The sequence below is a fragment of the Neoarius graeffei genome, chromosome 22 (genome assembly GCF_027579695.1).
Source record: "Neoarius graeffei isolate fNeoGra1 chromosome 22, fNeoGra1.pri, whole genome shotgun sequence".
Taxonomy (NCBI): Eukaryota; Metazoa; Chordata; class Actinopteri; order Siluriformes; family Ariidae; genus Neoarius; species Neoarius graeffei.
The window spans coordinates 33018629-33041978 of NC_083590.1; the positions used below are offsets into that span (position 1 = coordinate 33018629).

Below are 23350 nucleotides of genomic sequence, written 5' to 3' on the forward strand. Positions count from 1 at the left end.
CAGAGCGGCGTATTTACCCGGCTGCCAACCCTCTCGCTTCACACACACAATCCACTCTCTCCTCCTCTTTTGGAAAATGGTAAAAATTTCTTCCTGAACCGGTCCCGTTGTTACAGTTCACTGCACAACAATAAGGCATGGTTTTTCTTTGGAAATTCCCAAAAGCACGTCTGCACTCAAGCCGAACGGCAATAGGGGTGTTCACACGGCAACTTTTACTCCAGTGTAGCACCGGGGCTGCCCCGGTAGAGCGTTCACACGGTACAAAGTTATAGCGGTGTAGCCCCTGAAAGCTGCTTAAACCGGTGCAAATCTAACCCTGCTCGGGAGGTGGTTTAAGAAATTTACTCCGGAGTAAATGCTAGTTTGCGGGGCAGCACCGATATAAAATGGGACGTCTGAACGCTACAGGGGTAGACTCGCTACGCGTGAGGGGAGTTGATTACATACGAGCATTGCATAATTTGCATCCTGGTATTTTGCGCTTCCAAAATGGCGAATATCAACAACAACAGAACTGCGTGTCTTCCAGTGTTGCCAGACTGGGCGGTTTTAAGTGCATTTTGGTGGATTTTAACATATTTTGGGCTGGAAAACGTCAGCAGTATCTGGCAACACTGGTGTCTTCATCCACGTTGTTTTCCCGGCGCTTGGTGATGCCATGACAACCGGGAAAAGGAAGTACATTTTCACGCATGCGCATATTTAACTTCCGCATTATTACTATCGTATAGCACGGTCGCAAAAACTGCCGTGTGACCGCAAGTGGGGCTGCACCGGTGCTAACACGCTTCTCTCTAGTAAGCAGGGTTGTGACGTGTGAACACTCCACAAAATTTACACCGCTGTAAGATATATTGCAACAAAATACATCGGTGTAGCATCGATGCAAATATGTGCCGTGTGAACACCCCTAATGAAAATACACGGACGTGGACTCAACTCAAGCGGTTTGTTTGGCTTAAATGACATCACGCGTCGAGTGGTCACAGAAACAGCCGACAGAAATTCGCCGTGGTCCGCGCTAACTTATTTTAATTATTACTTATTAACAATACTCGTTGGGACCAGAAGAAAATTACAGAGGGTTTTTTTTAACATATAAAGTTTCAAATGTGCATAAAATTAAAACCGTTGCCTATGCGCTTTAACCTTGGAGAACAGAGACGAGACACAGTGATATCGAGGGGCAGAATGTGCAAACTTCCTGGAATCACAAGCCATGAAGTAAATGCAATGAGGAGGAGATACTGTACTTCGCGTAGAGTGGCATGCCACAGCATGGTATCCTGCCCACTTACAGGCCATGGTGACAATGTCCACCACCCAGTCTCTGTTTAAACAAGGGAACCCCTGGGGCCTTTCCTTCATGACAGCAGTGTGTGCAATGGGCAAACTACTGTGCAAGGTCACTCGATTGATTTACAAATCTATGATAAATGACTTTGGGTAGAAACCCTGGGTTTAAAGGTCATGCCACAGTCATTTGGCCACTAACACTTGGAAGACATCCTGAGTGTTTGTTCTAATGCTAGCAGGAGAACAGCTAACATAGTTCTGTTGAATGCCATACCCAAGAAAATACTATAAGCATTCAGTGCTCTCAGAGTGCACATTTGGGTGGTGCAGAGCTTTTCCTGTTGATACCACCAGCGATACAACACAGATATCAAGTGTAGGCATGTGGTCCAGGCTAACCTGCTCAGGGTCCTTCAAACTAACCCGGGTGTTGTTGAGCGGCCATAGTGAATTTCATTGTGTTCAGCGCCACAGTTTGTACATTACCATCCAATCGTTCTTGAACAACTACCATTTTGAGGGTAGCAGTAAACAGCACATGCAAGCTCTTAAAGGCTAATTCAGATTCTTTCTTCCCCCCCATCACAGAATTTGCCCAAGTGTATAAACATTCTGATTTGGTCTACAGTTGTAGAAATATTTTTAGATATGACTAAATATTTTTTGAATATTCGAAAAGTAAAGTTAATAGAGGCTGCACAAGGAGAAGGAAGATACTGTGAAGTCTGTAAGGTTAGCAACGAAGTTATGGGAAGGAAGAAATCAAAGAAGGTTCAGGTAGCGGAAGCTAGTCCACAGGCGAGAGTGGCTACATGGCTCACCCACTTCCAGAAGCTCCTGGGTACATCACCCATTGTAGACGACTCTGGAGATGATATCCCTTCTGTATTCGCTGACCTTGAGATCAATGATGGGCCGTACAATGACGATGAGTATGTCAAGGTGAAGTCATCACTGTAACAGGGCAAATGTGCAGGGGCAAATGTGCAGGGCCCAATGACATCCCCCTGAGGTATTTAGAAACTGTGAAATTGATGACATCCTAAAAATATGCAACCTGGCTTTAATAAAGAATGAAAAACCCAGGCAGTGGTCTCTTTCAAACATCATACCTGCTCCAAAGTCAGGTAACCTATCCAACACCAATAACTACAGAGATATCAGCCTGACATGCATTACAGCAAAGTTATATAACTGTATGATACTAAACACAATAAGGATAGTCCTGGACCTAAAGCTGTGAAACAACTGAAATGGATTCAGACCCAAGCGAACCACTTTTGCCCAAATCTTGGCGCTCAGACGCATCACTGAGGAAGTTAAGAAGACCCATCTGTCAGAGGTGCAGACATTTATCAACTTTAAGAAAGCCTTTGACTTGATACACCACAGTAAAATGATGAAGATCCTGAAAGCATATGGCATTCCCCCAAACCTACTTTGTGCCACTGATGGCACATATACCAACACTAGAGCAAAGGTAGTAACACCTGATGGGGAAACAGAGGAATTCAGCAGACTGATGGGGGTGTGAGAAGGGGACACTCTAGCACCCTTTCTCTTCATAATTGTATTAGCTTACACATTGAGGCAAGCAATAGGGAGAAGAGAAACTGAATTTGGATTCACCATAAATACCAAGGAGAGCCAAAAGAACACCTGCAGTATCCCTCACAGATCTGGACTTTGCTGATGATATCCAATTACTCTGCAACCAGATCCAGCAAGCTCAGGAGCTGCTAATCCAAGTTGAGGCCAAATGTAACAAGGTGGGACTTGGTCTGAACTCCGAAAAGACCAAGGTGATGGCTTACAACATTGAGGACCATGACCTAAAAACAATGCTATCAGGTAGTACACCTAAAGAGGTGTCAGATTTCAAGTATTTGAGGTTCTGAGTAGAATCTCCTGAAGCAGACATTAAATGTTAGAAAGCTCTCACCTGGAGAGTGCTAAACAACATGAAAAGGATATGGAAGTCAAGAATGTCAAGGGAGGTCAAGTTGATCAATTTCTTGGCCACAGTAGAGTCTGTTCTACCATATGGATGCGAAGCTTGAACCCTAACACCAGGGCTCAAAAAAATCTCTCGTTGGTTGCAACAAACGCATGCTGCGCACAATCTTTAAGGTTAGTTGGAGGAAGCACATCACAAATGAAATATGGAGAGCTACCAAGGATCAGCGACAAGGTAGCAGTGAGGAGGATGCAGCTGGCTGGATGTGGACACTACTTTAGACATCCAGAGCTGGCAGCTAGTCAGCTCATCACATAGGAACTAGTGCATGGGCAAAACAGATGGGGAAGACCAAGAGTGAGTTTTATTGATGGACTGAAGAACGACACAGGAGCTGGGAACTTGCAGGAACTGGAATCATGTTTAAGGGATTGCAGAGCTTGGATGGGATGGCACAGTGGTGTAGTGCTTAGCACTGTTGCCTCATAGTAGTTCTGGGTTCAAGCCCAGTGGCTGATGAGGGGCCTTTCTGTGTGGTTTGCATATTCTGTCTGTGTCTGCATGGATTTCCTCTGAGTGCTCCGGTTTCCCCCCACAGTTCAAAGACATATAGTTAGGCTAACTGGCTACTCTAAATTGTCTATGGATCAAATTGGAGAGGGATGGGCTCTGCCTAGTTTAAATGCCCGAGACACACCAATGATGGACTATTAAAACGTCATCAGTGGTGCCCCTGTAGCCCTTGCTGGCTGCTGGGTGAAGAGGAGGAGGAGACCTGGATGACTTGGGCCTGACTGAGGCCGCCCTAGTAAGTAAGTACAGTGCTGCTTGAAAGTTTGTGAACCTTTTAGAATTTTCTATATTTCTGCATAAATATGACCTAAAACAATTCATATTTTCACACAAGTCCTAAAAGTAGATAAAGAGAACCCAGTTAAACAAATGAGACAAAAATATTATACTTGGTCATTTATTTATTGAGGAAAATGATCCAATATTACATATCTGTGAGTGGCAAAAGTATGCAAACCTTTGCTTTCAGTATCTGGTGTGACCCCCTTATGCAGCAATAACTGCAACTAAACGTTTCCGGTAACTGTTGATCAGTCCTGCACACCGGCTTGGAGGAATTTTAGCCCGTTCCTCCGTACAGAACATTTTCAACTCTGGGATGTTGGTGGGTTTCCTCACATGAACGGCTCGCTTCAGGTCCTTCCACAACATTTCCATTGGATTAAGGTCAGGACTTTGACTTGACCATTCCAAAACATTAACTTTATTCTTCTTTAACCATTCTTTGGTAGAACGACTTGTGTGCTTAGGGTCGTTGTCTTGCTGCATGACCCACCTTCTCTTGAGATTCAGTTCATGGACAGATGTCCTGACATTTTCCTTTAGAATTCGCTGGTATAATTCAGAATTCATTGTTCCATCAATGATGGCAAGCCGTCCTGGCCCAGATGCAGCAAAACAGGCCCAAACCATGATACTACCACCACCATGTTTCACAGATGGGATAAGGTTCTTATGCTGGAATGCATTGTTTTCCTTTCTCCAAACTTAACACTTCTCATTTAAACCAAAAAGTTCTATTTTGGTCTCATCCATCCATAAAACATTTTTCCAGTAGCCTTCTGGCTTGTCCACGTGATCTTTAGCAAACCGCAGATGAGCAACAATGTTCTTTTTGGAGACCAGTGGCTTTCTCCTTGCAACCCTGCCATGCACACCATTGTTGTTCAGTTTTCTCCTGATGGTGGACTCATGAACATGAACATTAGTCAATGTGAGAGAGGCCTTCAGTTGCTTCGAAGTTACCCTGGGGTCCTTTGTGGCCTCGCTGACTATTACACGCCTTGATCTTGGAGTGATCTTTGTTGGTCGACCACTCCTGGGGAGGGTAACAATGGTCTTGAATTTCCTCCATTTGTACACAATCTGTCTGACTGTGGATTGGTGGAGTCCAAACTCTTTACAGGTGACTCTGCAACCTTTTCCAGCCTGATGAGCATCAACAATGCTTTTCCTGAGGTCCTCAGACTCCTTTGTTCGTGCCATGATACACTTCCACAGACTGGTGTTGTGAAGATCAGACTATATAAAAATATAGCAAATTATACATTTTCAAATTTAAGAACCTTATCGTGTATCAGGACCTTCTAATCTCCCTGAGACCAATGTAATTATAGGCTGTAATTCTCAACAGCCTTCTGTTTTATGCATCTGAAAAAAAAAGGGTAATAATAATAATAATAATACCATAGGCCATTTTGTTAACAAGTGCTGCTGCTGTTTAAGATTTTTATTATTCTTCGGCACATAAATGTTTATAATATTTTAAGGAGAACAATGGTTCTGTGTCATAAGTGTGTTTTGTTTGATTGTTTATTTTGAGGTTGAGCTTTTCAAATACTATCCAAATAATACCCTGAAAATTTTAATAGTCTGAATTGCTCATTCCCAATTACTGTACAATAAACATCCTGGCTGTTCACAGGTTGATTTGAAATATCATTAGTTAAAACCTTGAAATTGAAAGTGGAAGCTTAGTTTTGTGGTATCACTTCCAGTTCCCTTACCACCAAGGAGCTTAGATTAGATTCTATCTCACTTGGAAAAACACATCTACCCAAACAATAAATGTAATGTACACATAATGACTTATTGAAATGGTTCCATGAAAACCCGAAGACCCATCAAACCCTTCTGAGAGTATAAGATGCTTCCTGTGCAATGCAATTATTGGTATTTTCCAATTATCGTTTATTTCATGAAGACAGAAACAGCAAACAAACTGGACAGACAATTTTTTTCTAAACAATTACAGTCTCAATCAGAGTGGAGGACAGGAACTAAAAACAAGTAATCATGGAATCCGAGAGACAGGTTTTGGGGTGGGGGGGTGGGGGGTCATGAATCAAGAAGCTGCAACAGTGTGCACACACGTACTGCTCTGAGAAAGAAAAAAGAAAAAGAAAAGAAAAAAAAAAGCAGTGAGAACGCTATGACAAGGCTATAGGCAATGTTGTTCGGAATTAAAGTTAAAGGCAGTGTGATGCCTGATTGGAGAGGACAGTCTCGAATCCTAGCTAGAGGGCCAGGAACAGTGACGGCCTAGTGACAGGCCTCTGTTTTAGAGCGAGAGAGAGAGGCAAAGCACTGCCATCATTCATCAGCGGGAAGCAGAGCTACAGGCTGACTCCCACCACATGAGAGCCATTTGGCCCTTGTCTCTCACATCACATCACAACCACAGAGGGGATTAAAAAAAAAATATATATCACACACACACACACACACACACACACGCTGCCTCAGGTAACCACACAAGTACACAAAGAAAGAACTGGTCAGATATGACAAAGGCAGAGAATGCAGAACTGCCCTGAGAACTGCACTCAAGTAAACAAGTGCAAAAATAAAGACCGACTGTTGGTAGCAAATCCAGAAGACGCACAGAATTATTGTCCTGCCTCAACTGGAAATTAGTACAACACGCTTGGAAATTATACTGATCTTCTAATATTGAGCCTGATAATGACACAAACTTCTACATGAAGCTCATTATGGAGGATAAGACTCATTCAAATTCACCACAATGCCCAAGGGGTCCAGTAAAGCAACATTCAACCTGTAAAACCGCACTGTTGCCGCTTCACAAGTGTCCACAAGTGATCCTCCTCTTCGTGTTGCCCATGAGGTAGTCATTTCACTTCCTTTACCCAATGACCTACCGCGAGTTGGCCTAGTGATTGGCGTGTCCGCTTCTCGACTAGGAGACCGAGAGTTCTACTCACAGTCGGGTCATACCAAAGACCATCATAAAAATGGTACCTACTGCCATCTGGCCAGGCATGCTGCAATACAGATGTGAATAGGGAGTCAAACTCTTGTCGTTACCATAGGATCACCATAACCCTAGATATATAATAGGCTAGAGGCCGAGGGCTACTGAAATGGAGATCGGCACTGCACCTGGGTAGTCCTAGGACAGGAGACTGCCTGGGAAGACCGCCTGGGAAGACCAGATCCTGGCATGGGAGGGACTTTGACCCAATGACCTATACTGCTTTTAGACAGCTGGCAGTCACATCCAAATTATGCTTGAGAGCCCTTTACACATGGCTGGTCTGGCCACATGCCCATGCAAAAGTAAATAGATCAATACCCTTGACAGGAATGTTGGGTTCAGCCACAGCTTGATACACATTTCATTCACAATGTAAACACTTCTTGATGACAAATAATGCATGCCATTCATCAGCTCATAAGCATCCTTTGTTGGTTCAGGGGGCAAGTTGCACAAACTGTTTCACAAAAAGTTAGGATTTAATGGCTCATTGTTATGCACCATTTCAGACAAGTTTTGAGCAGTTTGTGTGCTCCCACTGATCAAGTGTCAACCCATTGTGGACATGTTAATCCCAGGTGCCACACCCATATCGTCAAGATGAATGGACTCCTGAGCCACAGTGACCTGTTCATCTGGGACAACAGGTCCTGTCTGATGGGTAGCCACCACTGGGCAATCAACATACTGGCTGCATAGTCTGCTTAATAATCTGATGTGTGCTGTCTCATGACCAGTTATGGGACTGGCACCATCTTATTTGCCTGATAATTTTATTCAAAGTCACTTACAAATGAGATCAACTGAGCAGTTGAGGGTTAAGGGTTTTGCTCAGGAACCCTACAGTGTCAGCTTGGTGGTGCTGGAATTTAAACTCTCAACCTTCTGACTTACAGACCAAAGCCTTACCACTCGGCAAACATGCCCCACGCCAAGATTTTGTGCCAATATATCTAAGAAGCAGATATATATCTAAGAGCAGTGGACAGCTATGCTACAGTGCCTGGGGAGCAGATGGGAGTTAGGTACCTTGTTCAAGGGCACTTCAGCCATGATACAGAGGGAGGGGAAAGTGCTGTTCATTCATTCAAGTCCCCTCACATTTTTCCTGCCAGTCCCAGGAATAAAACTGGTGACCCTTTGGGCCCAAGACCACTTCTCTACATACATGTCAACCTATGCGGAATGTCCGTATTTTATACGGATTTGATTCAATAAACGTTGTATACGGGCGTATAAATAAAGTTATACGGATTCTTTAAAAAAACTTCAATATTTATTTAGAGCTATAATCAATTCCCACGATGATAAAACAGCGCATAACATTTACAAACGTACTGTACACCACAGACAGCCAGTAAAGAGTCTTATGAAATCGCGCGTTATATTGTGGTAGCGAGACTTCCTTCCACTTTTGATCATGCGCACACTGCATTGCGAGAATCCCGCCAACCGGGAAGTCATATAAACATAGACACCACCTTCTGCGTAGAATCATATGTCATCCTCGCCACCATATTGGAACAGATTTTCCTGACTTTGTGGCTAATATGAAGTCTCATGCATAATAGCCGCTCGGTGAAACCTGTCTCCAAACAATGAAGTATTTCCTTCGTAACTACGCTAACACTTTGTGTTTTTGTCAAACATTGGAGCTTTGTATTCATTCTGAAGGTTTATTGTTATTAATACTGAATAAAAAGTAACTGGGATATATCATTGTTAATTATCATTCAAATTTTAGGTAAATTATTTTAATTTGCATCTTATACGGATTTTATAAGGGAAATACAGATTTTGGAGGTTGGTTATACAGGTTTGATTGACCAAAGGTTGACATGTATGTCTCTAACCTTGAGAATGCATACTAAATTCTGAGGGTACTAACAGGGGTGCCTACACGATCTTACACTGACACAATGCCCAATGAAAGTTTCTCCAACTGCAACATATTAGCAGATCTACCAACCTTTATTCATTTTGTGTAGGAGTTCTTTGACTTAGGCTGGCACGGTGGTGTAGTAGTTAGCACTGTCACCTCACAGCAAGAAGGTTCTGGGTTTGAGCCCAGTGGCTGATGGGGGCCTTTCTGTTGCCCCTTTTCCACCAAAGCAGTTCCAGGGCTGGTTCGGGGCCAGTGCTTAGTTTGGAACCGGGTTTTCTGTTTCCACTGACAAAGAACTGGCTCTGGGGCCAGAAAAACCGGTTCCAGGCTAGCACCAACTCTTTGCTGGGCCAGAGGAAAGAACCGCTTACGTCAGCGGGGGGGCGGAGTTGTTAAGACCAACAACAATAACAAGACCGTGAAAGATCGCCATTTTTAACCAACGAGAAGCAGCAGCTGTACAAACGCGAAGCCATCCATTATTATTATTGTTGTTGTTGTTGCTGCTGCTGCTTCCGTGTTGTTTTTGCTTCGATATTCGCGCCAAACATAGTGACGTAACTGACGTATACAGCGACGTAATGACGTATACAGTGACATAACTGACGTATACAGCGACGTAATGACGTGTCTCCTCTTAGCACCGCGAGCTATGGAAAAGCAAACTGGTTCTCAGCTGGCTCGCGAGTTGAACGAGTTGTGAACCAGCACCAGCACTGGCCCCGAACCAGCCCTGGAACTGATTTGGTGGAAAAGGGGTATGTGTGGTGTTTGCATGTTCTCCACGTGTCTGTGTGGGTTTCCCCCACAGTCCAAAGACATGCAGGTTAAGGTTAATTGGAGGCTCTAAATGACTATAGGTGTGAATGTGAGTGTGAATGGTTGTTTGTCTCTATGTGTCAGCCCTGCAATAATCTGGCGACTTGTCCAGGGTGTACCCAGCCTCTTGCCCATAGTCAGCTGGGATAGGCTCCAGCTTGCCAGCGACCCTGCACAGGATAATGGATGGGGACTTGAATGAATGAACAGCACTTTCCCCTCCCTCTGTATCATGGCTGAAGTGCCCTTAAGCAAGGTACCTAATGGATAATGGATGGCTGTTCCATGACTTAATATCAGAGTCCACCTGATAATAGTGTATCACTCAAAAAACAGTGTTGTCTTTTTCTCTCCAATGAAATAAGTGATGAGCCAATAATTCTGGAATGACTGACCATTTTGAACTCTATGATATTAACCAATACTGGCTAAAAGCTCCACCCCTTTCTCCAATCTCGCATGCATTCAGCTGGACTCGTGAGGCCACCTCACTTTCTGACAAAGTAAATGAAAAACATTTTTATTTCATCAATATGAAAATTGATCAATGTATGTTTAGGTTGGCTAACATTAGACAAGTACATAGTTAACATGCTTTGAGCACCAGCAGATCAACCGTGAAAATATCGGCCATGTGGACATTAGACAATCAAAGTGGATTAAAAGTTTATACTGAAAATGTCCTGATATGTTTTTTCAGTATTTACTACCTTACACTGTACTGCAGAATCACCTCAAAAACCTCCATACAGCTAAATTGTTGCAACTGCCACTGCCAGCAAGCAGTTCCCGACTACGCAACTGTTAATATCATTATGGCCTACTCACCTTAAACCCTTAAATGTTGGAAATGCTCGTTTTCCTGTCTTTAAGTTATTGATTCTGGATGATTAAATAATTTCTTGAGGTTTTTATTTATTAAATAGTGATTAGTCGAGGGCAGCATGGTGGTGTAGTGGTTAGCACTGTCTCCTCACAGCAAGAAGGTTCTGGGTTCGAGCCCAGTGGCCGATGGAGGCCTTTCTGTGTGGAATTTGCATGTTCTTCCCGTGTCTGTGTGGGTTTCCTCCAGGTGCGCCGTTTTCCCCCACAGTCCAAAGACATGCAGGTTAGGTTAATTGGAGGCTCGAAATTGACCGTAGGTGTGAATGTGAGCGTGAATGGTTGCTTGTCTCTATGTGCCAGCCCTGTGATGACCTAGCGACTTGTCCAGGGTGTACCCTACCTGGGATAGGCTCCAGCTTGCCCGTGACCCTGCACAGGATAAGCGGTTATGGATAATGGATGAATGGTTAGCCTAGCTACAGCCACACTGTATAGATCATTTTTGGATAAAAAATTACACATTTATTTTGCCCAAACTTTGAAAATGTTTCAGTTTTTAATCCATTGCAACATTTTGGGGGGAAATTCATAGAACAATGAACAGGCCTAAACACCCAGGGACTTCTACCTCATGTTTGATACACCACCAAAAATATTCAACAATATTCCAATCAATATGTATCAAAAGTTTTTATTTGACTCTGTTACATCACAATTCATTCTGGGAAAGTTTAGCTTTGGATGTGTACGGTCAATGCCGACCTGCTCTCTCAAGCCTGCAATTGATCGTCTCAGAACTTTACGAGTGGGAAAGATTGCGATGGGGACATGGAAAGGAAAAGCTGTCATGGATGTGTATAAAACGCTAGCAGAATGTAGTCCAGCTCATGATAAAGAGTTATCATGGTCTTGTGATTTAGGCAACATATAGCATATGATGTCTGGCGTATCAGCACTGACTTAGCCAAGAAGTATAAGTAATGCAAGACGAAGACAAAATCCAAAATCCAAGCTCCAACAACAAAATTGCACGTACACATGATCATGGAAACCTCTTACTACATTAGGAGAAGTAATAACAGCATTTAAGGCTGATGTATCAACACTGAAACACTCAACATCACAAAAGCTCAATCGGCCAGGAGGAAAAAAAAGGGGGGAAAAACCCACCCTAAACCTGACAGGATATAAATTACCTCCTCATTACGATTTCAAATTGCGCTGCGTATTCTTCCTTTTGTGTTTCTTTGTGCCACTTCAGGTGACACTTTCTTTTTCCCCCCGTTAAACAGAGATTAGTTGAAATTGGCCGACGGAGGCTCTTTTCAAAGCAAACTGAGACGGGAGGAGGGAGTCTTATTGTCCATTACCTGCTGTTATGTCTTTGAAAAGACGAGATTAAAAAAAATGAAACAAAATCGAATATGGCTGAAATGCAGAGGTTCCAGCAGAGGTTCAGCTTGTTATGCTTTTTCCAAGACATGAAACAGAGGTGTGATGAGATGGGGTGATGGCGCACAACAAGCTAAATAACCCTACTAAGGGGTTCAAAATGAGCTCACATAAAATAAAGCATGTGGGTAATGGCAGAGATGACAGACTGTGTTACTATGTACACAATATCAAGGCTACGTCAACACAAAGCAAAGTCGCCGCGCCTGTGAAACAACGTCATGGAGTTAAACCTTACAAATCTGCATCTTCACAGTTAGAGCCTGTATTAAAACCTGTATCCGTCCAATATGTTACCATTTCTATAGTAACAGTTAATTCACAGAGACTTGTATAGTTGACGTAGCATGTAATCGAACTCTAATAATAAACTGATTGCAAAAATTTTGCAAACAAAGAAAAACGTACAGTATAATCATGGATATGGTGACGTTTTTCAGAAGGAGACATTTATCTACATTTATGAAGGCGTCTCCAGAGTCAGTGCTTTGTAATGCTCAGAGGTAAAGCCGGACCAAAACGCCAAAGTCTTCAGGACAGATGTTCAAAGTAATAACAAGTAAGTGATAACAGGTACTAACTTGTTTCATGGACATTCTTCATCATTAAATACAATTAGCATAAATACACAGGTGATGATAGAAAATCGTGCATGCTGATTGGTCAAGAAATTCGGACTATTTCTCGATAAGCATCTCGAGCGACTCAGCAAAATGGCGGCCGATTGCTTTGACTTGAATTGCACCATGAATATTAAATGTGCTATAGATGACCTGTAACCACGTGATCAAAATGTGCTACGTCATGAGCGTCCGCCACGATGGTGGATATAAAAAGCAACTGGGATGGCAGCCGCTGAAAGCATGTCTGTAAACAATGCTGAATTTTCTCAGTATTACCAAGATTTGAACACTCGAGCGAGTGAAGATAGACATGTGTGGTTTTGACCCATAATATTTAAAAAAGTCAGGCTTTTCTGAAGATAAGACGCTTCTACCGACCATCGAGTATGAATACAGGTCATTTCGTCCCATGACCATTTCGTCCAAAGCCTTTTTCATACGCACTATCAGTTATTTTATATTTCACGTATTTGTTTGTTCGAAAAAAGGAGGAATTCTCAATGGAATTTGACCGAAGCAAAACACATTTTTGTAAAGCAAATGAGTGCCATCATATGGATCATGTTAAATCTTCAGGTGCAGAGCAGCGCTCTTGAGGGGGCTTCGTTCGAGAATCCCGGGCCAAGGCATGGTCTTACCAATCTGAAACCATGCTCTTTCCAAGGGGGAGGCTTAGAGGGAGGTGCCTGTCAAATTTGGCTTCGCTGTGAGCTCCACTGGCCGAATTATTCATTTTTAAAGCCGTCTGGATCAGGTTAAATCTTTAGGTGCAGAGCAGCGCTCTGGCAGGGGCTTTATTCGCGAACACAGGAATACGTGAAATATAAAATAATTGATAGTGTGTATGAAAAAGGCTCTGGACAAAATGTCTTAACTACTGGACGAAATAATCATTGGACAAAGTGTCCTGATCCCCTCGTTTCCTCTCCGTACTAAGCCTCAGAATTTCCTCGCCCTCTTTCCAAATCATGGATGGAATTCTAAAAAATCGGAACGCGCCATGGTCACGAGTACTGTTGTGACCACAACCATATACAGCACAAAGATATGGCGTAACTAAAAGAACGCTTAAAGCAGTGGAAAAACAAAGAGAGTTGTGCACGTGTGACTATGTTGTGTATGGAATGTCGCTTGACCCCGCATTGGTATACCCACCAACATGGCCGACATCCGGGTTTCTATTTTGCTTTGACGTCACTTACAAGTCAAGGATTGACTTGTTGAGTGATTTAAATGGTAAATGAGTTGCCCAAGCTGGACATGTGACACATTAGATGTGAACATCTACACTCTGCAAATTTGCACAAACCACCATGGAAGTAATAATAATAACAACAACAACAATACCAATAATAATAATAATAATAACAACAACAAGTGTTGCCAGGCAAAACAAACCTCGCCTGGCAGCACTTATTTTATACCTATATATTGATAAAGGTAATATTTCTCAATCATCAGCTGTCAATTTATAGTCTGATGAAGATCCATGACCTTGAGTTTGACATTCCAAAGTCATTCAAGGTCAAAGCTCATGGCGGAAACTGAAAGTCCATATGGGATTTCTTATATGCTGATAATGGTAATTTGGCTATCATGAACCATTTTTAAAGTTATAGCCCTTTGAAAACCCATGACCTTCGGTTTGACCTTTCAAGGTCACTCAAGGTCGAAGATCATGGTGCCAAATGAAAGCCCATATGGCACTTCCTATAAGTTGATAATGGTAAATATCTGTCTACCATCAACCGTTTTCAAGTTACAGTCCTCTGAAAAGCCGTGATCTTGAGTTTGACCTTTCAAAGTCACTCAAGGTCAAAGATCATGGTGCCAAATGAAAGGCCATATGGGAGTTCCTATATGCTCATAATCGTAAACATCTGTCTATCGGCAAGCATTTTTGAGTTATAATGGAAAAAATTGTATTTTGACTGAAAGGTTGACCTTTCCGCTGACCTTGACCTTCACCTTGACCAGATTACCCCCAAAATTTAATCAGGTAATGTATGGACCATTGCCCACCTACCCTGAAAATTTGAAGTCAATTGGTGCAACCGTCTAGACGCTAGACTGTTAACAGACAGACACACAAACAAAAACAAACCACACTGATTACAATACCTCACCCTGCTTACTCCGTTACGGGCGAGGTAATAATACTAATAATAATACTAATAATAATAATAATAAAAGAAGAGACTGTGGCCCATATATTAGCAGAATGCAAAGTGATGGCACAAACCGAGTACAAGAAATGGAGACACGATAAGGTAGCACAAGTGTTACACTGTGAATTACATCAGAAATATGGGCTCTTATTCAAAGAAAAGTGGTGTGAAAATGGTGTGAACATCAAGCTGAAGGAGTCCTGGAAAATGAAAAAGTGAAGTTACTTTGGGATACCAAAATTCAGACAGACAAGGTTTTGGAACACTCTAGACCAGATATTGTAGTGGTGTAAAAAGAAAACAACACCTGTGCTGTCATAGACATCGCCTGCCTTTTTGATACACGGGTAAAAGCAGGGCTCTACATTAACTTTTGAAACCACTTGTCCTGTCAGGCAAGTTGAAAGGAAATTTACTTGTCTGAATGTGAAGTTGACTTGTCCGAAGAAAAATTTGAGAAAAAAACCCCACAAAAACTATTTGTAATAACCTAATTTCACCAGAATTACTTTCACACAATCTATTCACGGCAGAAAAAAATTGGACTCCATCAATCATTAATTTATTTATGAGAAATTGAAAACCAGAAAATTAAAATTATACAGTATATTTTCATTTTTAAATTATTAACTTTGAATATATATCCTCCACTGATTAATTGTTGTTGTCTAATTATTCATTGTGGCTCCTGTATGGTATTTAATGGTTGCGATGAAAGTTGCGGTGTTTTTTAGGTTTTTGTTGCGATTACATTGCGGGAGGAAGTGAAAGTTGTGAGAAATTGTTGCGATTTTCTCTTTTTGTGATTAAAATTGAGTGATATGTTAAATATTAAGTTATTACTGAAAAACTATTGATTAAAAAAACAAAGACACTGAGAAATGGTCCTATAAACAACTTTACCAATATAAAAGATTACCAGGACTACAAAAATGCAGAAAAATAGGCTTTACTTATCCAAATGCACCTGTTGGTTCAAAAGTTAAAGTGCATAGAACCCACAGCACAACATGAAGTTACCTTCAAATATAATATAAATGCCTCAGCTTTCATGTAAGAAAAAACACTATTAATACTAGTACTGTGTGCAGGCAGTCTCCCCTGAAGACTAAATTAAACAATAATTATAAACTAATAAAATAAATGGCTCAGGCTTCATAGAAGAAAAAAAAAAACAATTTGAACAGAATCTCACAGTATGATGCTGAAGCTGCCTAAACAATGGAAAATAAAATACCATTTTGGCAAAAATGTTGGCATCCATTAATTTCTTGTATTAAGTAAAAAATAATGTAAAGTGCACACAGTCCTTAATTGTAGACATAACACATTTTCAGTAACAGAATTTAAGCCTATATAAACACTGACTCGCACATGCTGCTTCTCTTGAACATATACACGGAAGTAAGGCAGAAGGTAGTTTGTCGACGTCACCTCAAGACGACGCCAACGATTGGTCAAATTTGCGGGAAAGTTGCGGTGATTGGATATAATTGCAACACCGCCCTGAATTCGCGGGGATTGGTTGAATTTGCGTTGATGTTGCAAATCGCAACATTGAGAAATCCTGGAGGGTCTGGTAAACGACCGTTTACTTTTCAGCTCAAATACACGAAGCGGTATTGGCCAGTTTCGCAAGCGGAATATTGCGCATGCGCATATCACTCTTTCCGAAGAGAAACATCCGGCGATTCATCAAAACAATATGTCAAGTGAGATGCTTCAGAAATCATATGAATAAACTAATAAATTTGATATGTAACCTGAATATCGGCGTATTTTGGCACAAATAACTGAGACGATGAACTTGTCCGACATAAAGGATCACTTGTCCTGGACAAGCGGACAATCATTAATGTCAAGCCCTGAAAAGACAAATAAAAAGAAAAGCTCGAAAAATATTATGAACTGAAGCATGAAATAAAGAGAATCTGGCATGGCAAGAATGTTCTCATTATTCTTATCATTATAGGGGAACTTGGCACAAGGAGTATGAACTTCTCAGGTTGGCTGAAGAAAATTGAGTTGAACACGAAGTTTAGTCTTTTGGGATCTGGATACCTAAGGCCATGGGAAATGACTTGATATCCAACAAAAGCAAACTCCATCAGTTCACATCAAATGCTGAGATATGGCCGAATAATAATAATAATAATAATAATAATAATAATATTATTATTATTTTCCAGATCACCTTTGAATTCCAATAATTAAGAAAATATATACAAAGCCTACCAAAATGAACTGCAATTGAAATACAAGAGTAAACAGGTATAAGTAATATTAGTTTAAATATGCAGCCGATTACAGAAAATCTCGCATGCTGATTGGTCGTGAAATTTGGACTATTTCTCGATAATCACCTCGAGCGATTCGGCAAAATGGCGGCCGATCGCTTCATCACCATAAGTGAGGAAAAATTACAAATGATGAAAGAAAATGCTGTTCCTAACACTAAAGATGCTACGAAGTTTGGTCTAAAACTATTCAGAGGTAAGGTGGAATTGTGATTTATTTTATCGATTTCAAAACAAAGTATTTTATATGACTCAGCGTAGATAAGTGACAAGTCTGAGCGCGCCTTTATTACATTTGCATGCTGCTTTTGAAGTTTGAAATAATTTTTTTTCATATGATTTCTTTTAATAATCATCTGTGTATTTATACGAAAACAATTATCCGCCTCAGGCCCGGTGAATAATAACCTCGACTTTGTTAAGGATGACTGTATTCATTAAACAATGACACAATTTGTAATCATTGGTGAATTACAATGGTATAAGAGGAATAAAACACTCCGGGATGTCCTGTAATTGGAAAACCTCAGGGTGGTGAGAGTAACTACACTTTCTTAATAACTTCTCAAGTGTTGCATTTTTAATGTGCAAACCATAATTTTCCCATTGTATTTTTTTCCAAATTAAAATGCCAATATTTATCTGGACTGTACACAAATTGATGGATTTTTTCAATATACAGTGCTGTGGAAAAAGTCTTGAGCACATACAAAGAAATGCTGTAGAGAAAAAATGCCTTAAAATAATGAAATTCAATGTTTCTACATTAAAAAAAATGCTATGAAAAGCAGTAAAGACAACACTTCGCTTAAAAAAAAAAAAGAGGGCTCTGAGAGCACAATATCTCCCGCTGGCAACCGTGCCATAACTCTGGTAAAATGTGACTAAATTGGACAAAATTGCCATATGCTTATTACCAACATAAACCAAAGAATCCTGTCAAGTTTCGTGAAATTCCTCCAAAAATTGTGAGAGGATTTGATTTCAGAAGGTGAGCACCCTTCCCGAGACTGACGGATGGACAGACATCACCATGACATAATCGCCCTTCGGGCCTTTCAGCTAGCAGGGGATAAAAATGTGAGGGAAGTTGATTTCAGAAAGCAAGCACACCTTGATGAAACTGCCAAAGCCCAAGTTTGTTAATAATAAAGGGCATAACTCTGATAAAATTTGCCCAAATTACACAAAATTTCAATATGCGTATAATTGTCATATAACAAAGCCTTTTGCCAAGTTTGGTGAAATTCCTCCACAAATTGTGAGAGGAGTTGATTTCAGAAGAATGTACACCCTCATGAAATTGTCAAAGTACAAGTTATTTAATCAAGGGTCAAAACTCTGGTCAAATTTTCACAAACGAAATTAAATCGCAATCTGCATATCACCGTCATATAACAAGGCTTTTTACCAAGCTTCGAGGAATTCGTTCAAAAATTGTGAGAGGAGTTGATGTCAGAAGGCGAGCACACCTTCATGAAATTGTGAAAGTACGAGGTTGTTAATCAAGGGCTGTAACTCTGGTAAAATGCGCCCGAATTGAACAAAATAACAATCTGCGTACTATCGACATACAACGCCGCCTTTTGCCAAGTTTGGTGAAATTCCTCCACAAATTGTGAGAGGGGTTGATTTCAGAAGGAAAACACACACTCATGAAATTGTCAAATTATAATTTTGCTAATCAAGGGCTGTAACTCTGGTAAAATGTGACCCAATTTAAGGAAATTGCAATATGCGTATTACTGACATACAACAAAGAATCTTGCCAAGTTTGGTGAAATTCCTCCAAAAATTGTGAGAGGAGTTGATTTCAGAAGGTGAGCACCCTTCCCGGGACGGACGGACGGAAATCGCCATGACACAATCCCCCTTCGGGCCTTTCAGCCAGTGGGGGATAAAAAACAGTAGTCTCAGGTACAGTGAGTGCAGTTTTATGCGGAAATGAGCTGTAGGTTTTACTGAGCGTCTTCCAGAACCAGCCACAGTTCTTCTGGACACTTTGACTGTCACACTCGCTTCTTCATTCTGCACCAAAACCCAGCAGCCTTCATTATGTTTTTTTGTCTGAAAAATGACTCTTATGTATTATGCTTTATATTCTTGACTGACATACAACCATTTTTCTGGAACATTTAATTGTGTGCTAGAAAAATAATATTTGGAATCTAAAATGTTTTTGTACTGACTCGATAATGTAGAAGTCACAAAATAAAAGAAATTTAAAAGATTAAATGTTTATCCTGAAAAAACAGGGTGCCAAAGATTTTTGCACAGTACTGGACACACTTCTGAGAAATAAAGTTTATAGCACTTACAATTAATAATGAAAAACTCAAAGATGTTGTTTTTTTTGTTTTTGTTTTTTCAAAAAAAGATATTACAATCCCTAAGAAATATTTTATGCCCTCTAATAAGGATACAAATTTGTGTAAAAATTATACAGTCCTCCATACAAACACATTGTTTACACTGTAACATCATGTCTGAACTCTGTAAACCCGAATATTTTATAATATCCATTTAGTGTGACTTCATTATCATAGTAACAAAAATAATCAATCAAATATTGTCTGAAGATGGGGGCGTCGTGGCTCAGGTGGCTAAGGCGCCATACCATAAATCCGGGGACCCGGGTTCGATTCCGACCCGAGGTCATTTCCCGATCCCTCCCCGTCTCTCTCTGCCACTCATTTCCTGTCCTGTCTCTACACTGTCCTATCCAATAAAGGTGAAAAAAGCCCAAAAAAAATCTTTAAAAAAAAAAATATATATATATATATATATATATATATATATTGTCTGAAGATATTACTTTTAAAAGTGAGACGGCCTTTCAATTTCATAAAATCGGTGAAATTTAGTTCCCTCTGAAATGTGGTCATTGTGACATTTACCAGCTGGGAGGTCCGTATGGTGAAATACTGTGACTGAGGTCTTGAAAGTACTGAGCGAGGCCCTCTGGGCCGAGGTCAGTATTCAAGGCCGAGGTCACGGTATTTCACCATACGGACCGACCTTAAGCTGGTAAATAATATTTTTATTTTTTTTCTTTACCAAATTCTAACAGAAAACGAGAGCGCCCGAGAGGGAAAACTGAGCCGAGCCGCCATTTTGAATCCTTATTCACGGCTGTAATGCAAATTGCTTCCTCCTCAGTATACAAGTGCACTTCCATGGCAGAAAAAAAAACTACATTTTGCCGCCTATGTAGAAGAAGAAAGAAGAAACCTTTATTTGTCACATGCACACTTCAAGCACAGTGAAATTCATCCTCTGCATTTAACCCATCTGAAGCAGTGAACACACGCACACACCCAGAGCAGTGGGCAGCCACACCAGAGCGCCCGGGGAGCAGTCAGGGGTCAGGTACCTTGCTCAAGGGCACTTCAGCCCAAGGCCACCCCACGTCAACCTAACGTAGTCCCCTATTTATACAAAATTGAATCAGTCAGGATTCAGCCATGTTTTTGCTCGGCGTTAGCAAATTACAGGTTTTTAGCTTTCTCCTGAAATGTTTTCTTTTATTTCTTCTTCCTCAGGGTAGTAAAACTTGCTTTCACTGTGAACACTGTTGTTATCACTATCCATGCTGTAAAATTAATGCTATTCTCCTGAGAAATGCTGGCAAAAATTTATAAGATTTTTAGGGCTGTCGAAGTTAACGCGATAATAACGCATTAATGCGATCTCAATTTATCGCGATTAAAAAAAATAGTGGCGTTAACGCAAATTCCAATTCAGCCCTGCGAGTCACCCGTACTTCATGTTGAGGCTTGTCGCGCGCTGCTTCAGTCAGACCCTCCAGGACTTCACGATGTTGCGATTTGCAACTTCAATGCAAATTCAACCAATCCCTGCGAATTCAGGGCGGTGTCGCAATTATATCCAATCACCGCAACTTTCCCGCAAATTTGACCAATCGTTGGCGTCGTCTTGAGGTGACGTCGACAAACTACCTTCCGCCTTCCGTGTAAATGTTCAAGAGAAGCAGCATGTGCGCAGTGTTGCCAGATTGGGCGGTTTTAAGTGCATTTTGGCGGGTTTTGAACATATTTTGGGCTGGAAAACGTCAGCAGTATCTGGCAACACTGCATGTGCGAGTCAGTGTTTCTGTAGGCTTAAATTCTGTTACTGAAAGTGTGTGATGTTTACAGAGAAGGACTGTGCGCACTTTACATTATTTTTTTTACTTAATACAAGAAATTAATGGATGCCAACATTTTTGCCAAAATGGTATTTTATTTTCTATTGTTTAGGCAGCTTCAGCATCATACTGTGAGATTCTGTTCAAATTGTTTTTTTCTTCTATGAAGCCTGAGCCATTTATTTTATTAGTTTATAATTATTGTTTAATTTAGTCTTCAGGAGAGACTGCCTGCACACAGTACTAGTATTAATAGTGTTTTTTCTTACATGAAAGCTGAGGCATTTATATTATATTTGAAGGTAACTTCATGTTGTGCTGTGAGGTTCTATGCACTTTAACTTCAGAACCAACAGGTGCATTTGGATAAGTAAAGCCTATTTTTCTGCATTTTTGTAGTCCTGGTAATCTTTTATATTGGTAAAGTTGTTTATAGGACCATTTCTCAGTGTCTTTGTTTTTTATATCAATAGTTTTTCAGTAATAACTTAATATTTAACATATCACTCAATTTTAATCACAAAAAGAGAAAATCGCAACAATTTCTCACAACTTTCACTTCCTCCCGCAATGTAATCGCAACAAAAACCTAAAAACACCGCAACTTTCATCGCAATTTTTTGGAAAAACCCCCGCAACATCAGACATTTTAGCCCACAACAATCACAAAAAAGGCCCGCGGAATCCTGGGGGGACTGTTCAATAAGAGTAAGTGTGAGTGATGGAGAAAGGTCTGTTAAACGGGAAGTTTCATTTCAAAAGTAGAGTGTGATTGAGTTGGTTTTGGTATGCACTTTGCAGTTCTAAAATACTTTTGTAAAGGGAGATTTCAGTATGCTGTAGCACTGTGATATGACACCTAAATGTCTTTACTGGAGTCCAACTGCAATTTATTTTTGTTTGCGAAGTCCTATAGGCTGTGACTGAATACAACTCCAGCACAATTGAAGTTTTATTTCATTTTTATTTTCTTTTGTCACACGTCTGAACTGAGACACAGTAGTATGTGACTACATGTTTTCTATTTGAGACTACAGCTCCCTAATCCATCACAAAATCTAATTTTGTGTTTTGTATGTTCAGTACTGCCTAGTATGTGAGTGAATAAACTCCCTTACCATTTTCTCTTGTCCCAGCAGTTTTTAACAAGTACTTTTAGCATAAAATGTGTTCACCATTTTAATTGTAACATTTCACTTTAAAAGCCTTATTCATTTACATAGATTTTAAAAAATGCGATTAATCGCGATTAACTATATGAAATCCTGAGATTAATAGCGATTAAATTTTTAATCGTTTGACAGCCCTAAAGATTTTTGATAGTCTTGTAAATAAATCTTATTAAAAAAAGATAAATGTTGACAAAAAATGCGACTATGTTTGTTGTTGTTGTGAATGAGCGAGTCGCCAGAGGTCCATAACCGGGGTCCGTAACTGGGGTCCGTATCGTAGGATACGGACCCGCTCACCAGCCAATCAGAGTGCAGGATTTGATGGAAACCGGACCGCGAAAAAAATAAATGTGCTTATTTCTGTAATATCTCACAAAATATCAGGCCATTCTGTGGCTGGGAAGTTATTTTATTTGAAGGGATTAAAGCAAATAATGTGCATGAAATCGCTCGCTTCGTGCCGTCAAGCAGACAGAGGAAGTCCGTGTGTGTGCACATGCGTAGGTTTACCTTTGAGCGTGCACTGACAGTTCCATCATTCTGTCGCTAAACAAACAGCTGATCACACTGAGGTGCTCGCCGAGCGCCGATATTTCCTGCATTTCCTTTCCTTCGTATATGACATAACGTCTTTTCTTCTCACTTTCCGTTACTGTAGTCGGTCTTTCATGTTTCATTCGCACACTCACATCCTCCATTTTTCTCTCCTGTTTCAAATTTGTATCCCACAATGCCTTGTGCGAACAGGGGAAGCCCACCACGATCATGCATGACGTAGTATCTTGAATGGTGAAGCAGGAAAAAATAGCAGAGAATTTAGGGCCATGTGGCTCTAAATTCATTAATTGTTCTATTT

The 23350-nt window shown here is 40.7% G+C and overlaps 1 protein-coding gene across 1 annotated transcript in view; it reads right to left on the minus strand.

The window, feature by feature from the left end:
* The window catches only part of triqk (triple QxxK/R motif containing), a 107066-nt gene that overhangs the window by 45858 nt on the left and 37858 nt on the right, over window positions 1-23350 (minus strand). The window lies entirely within an intron of this gene.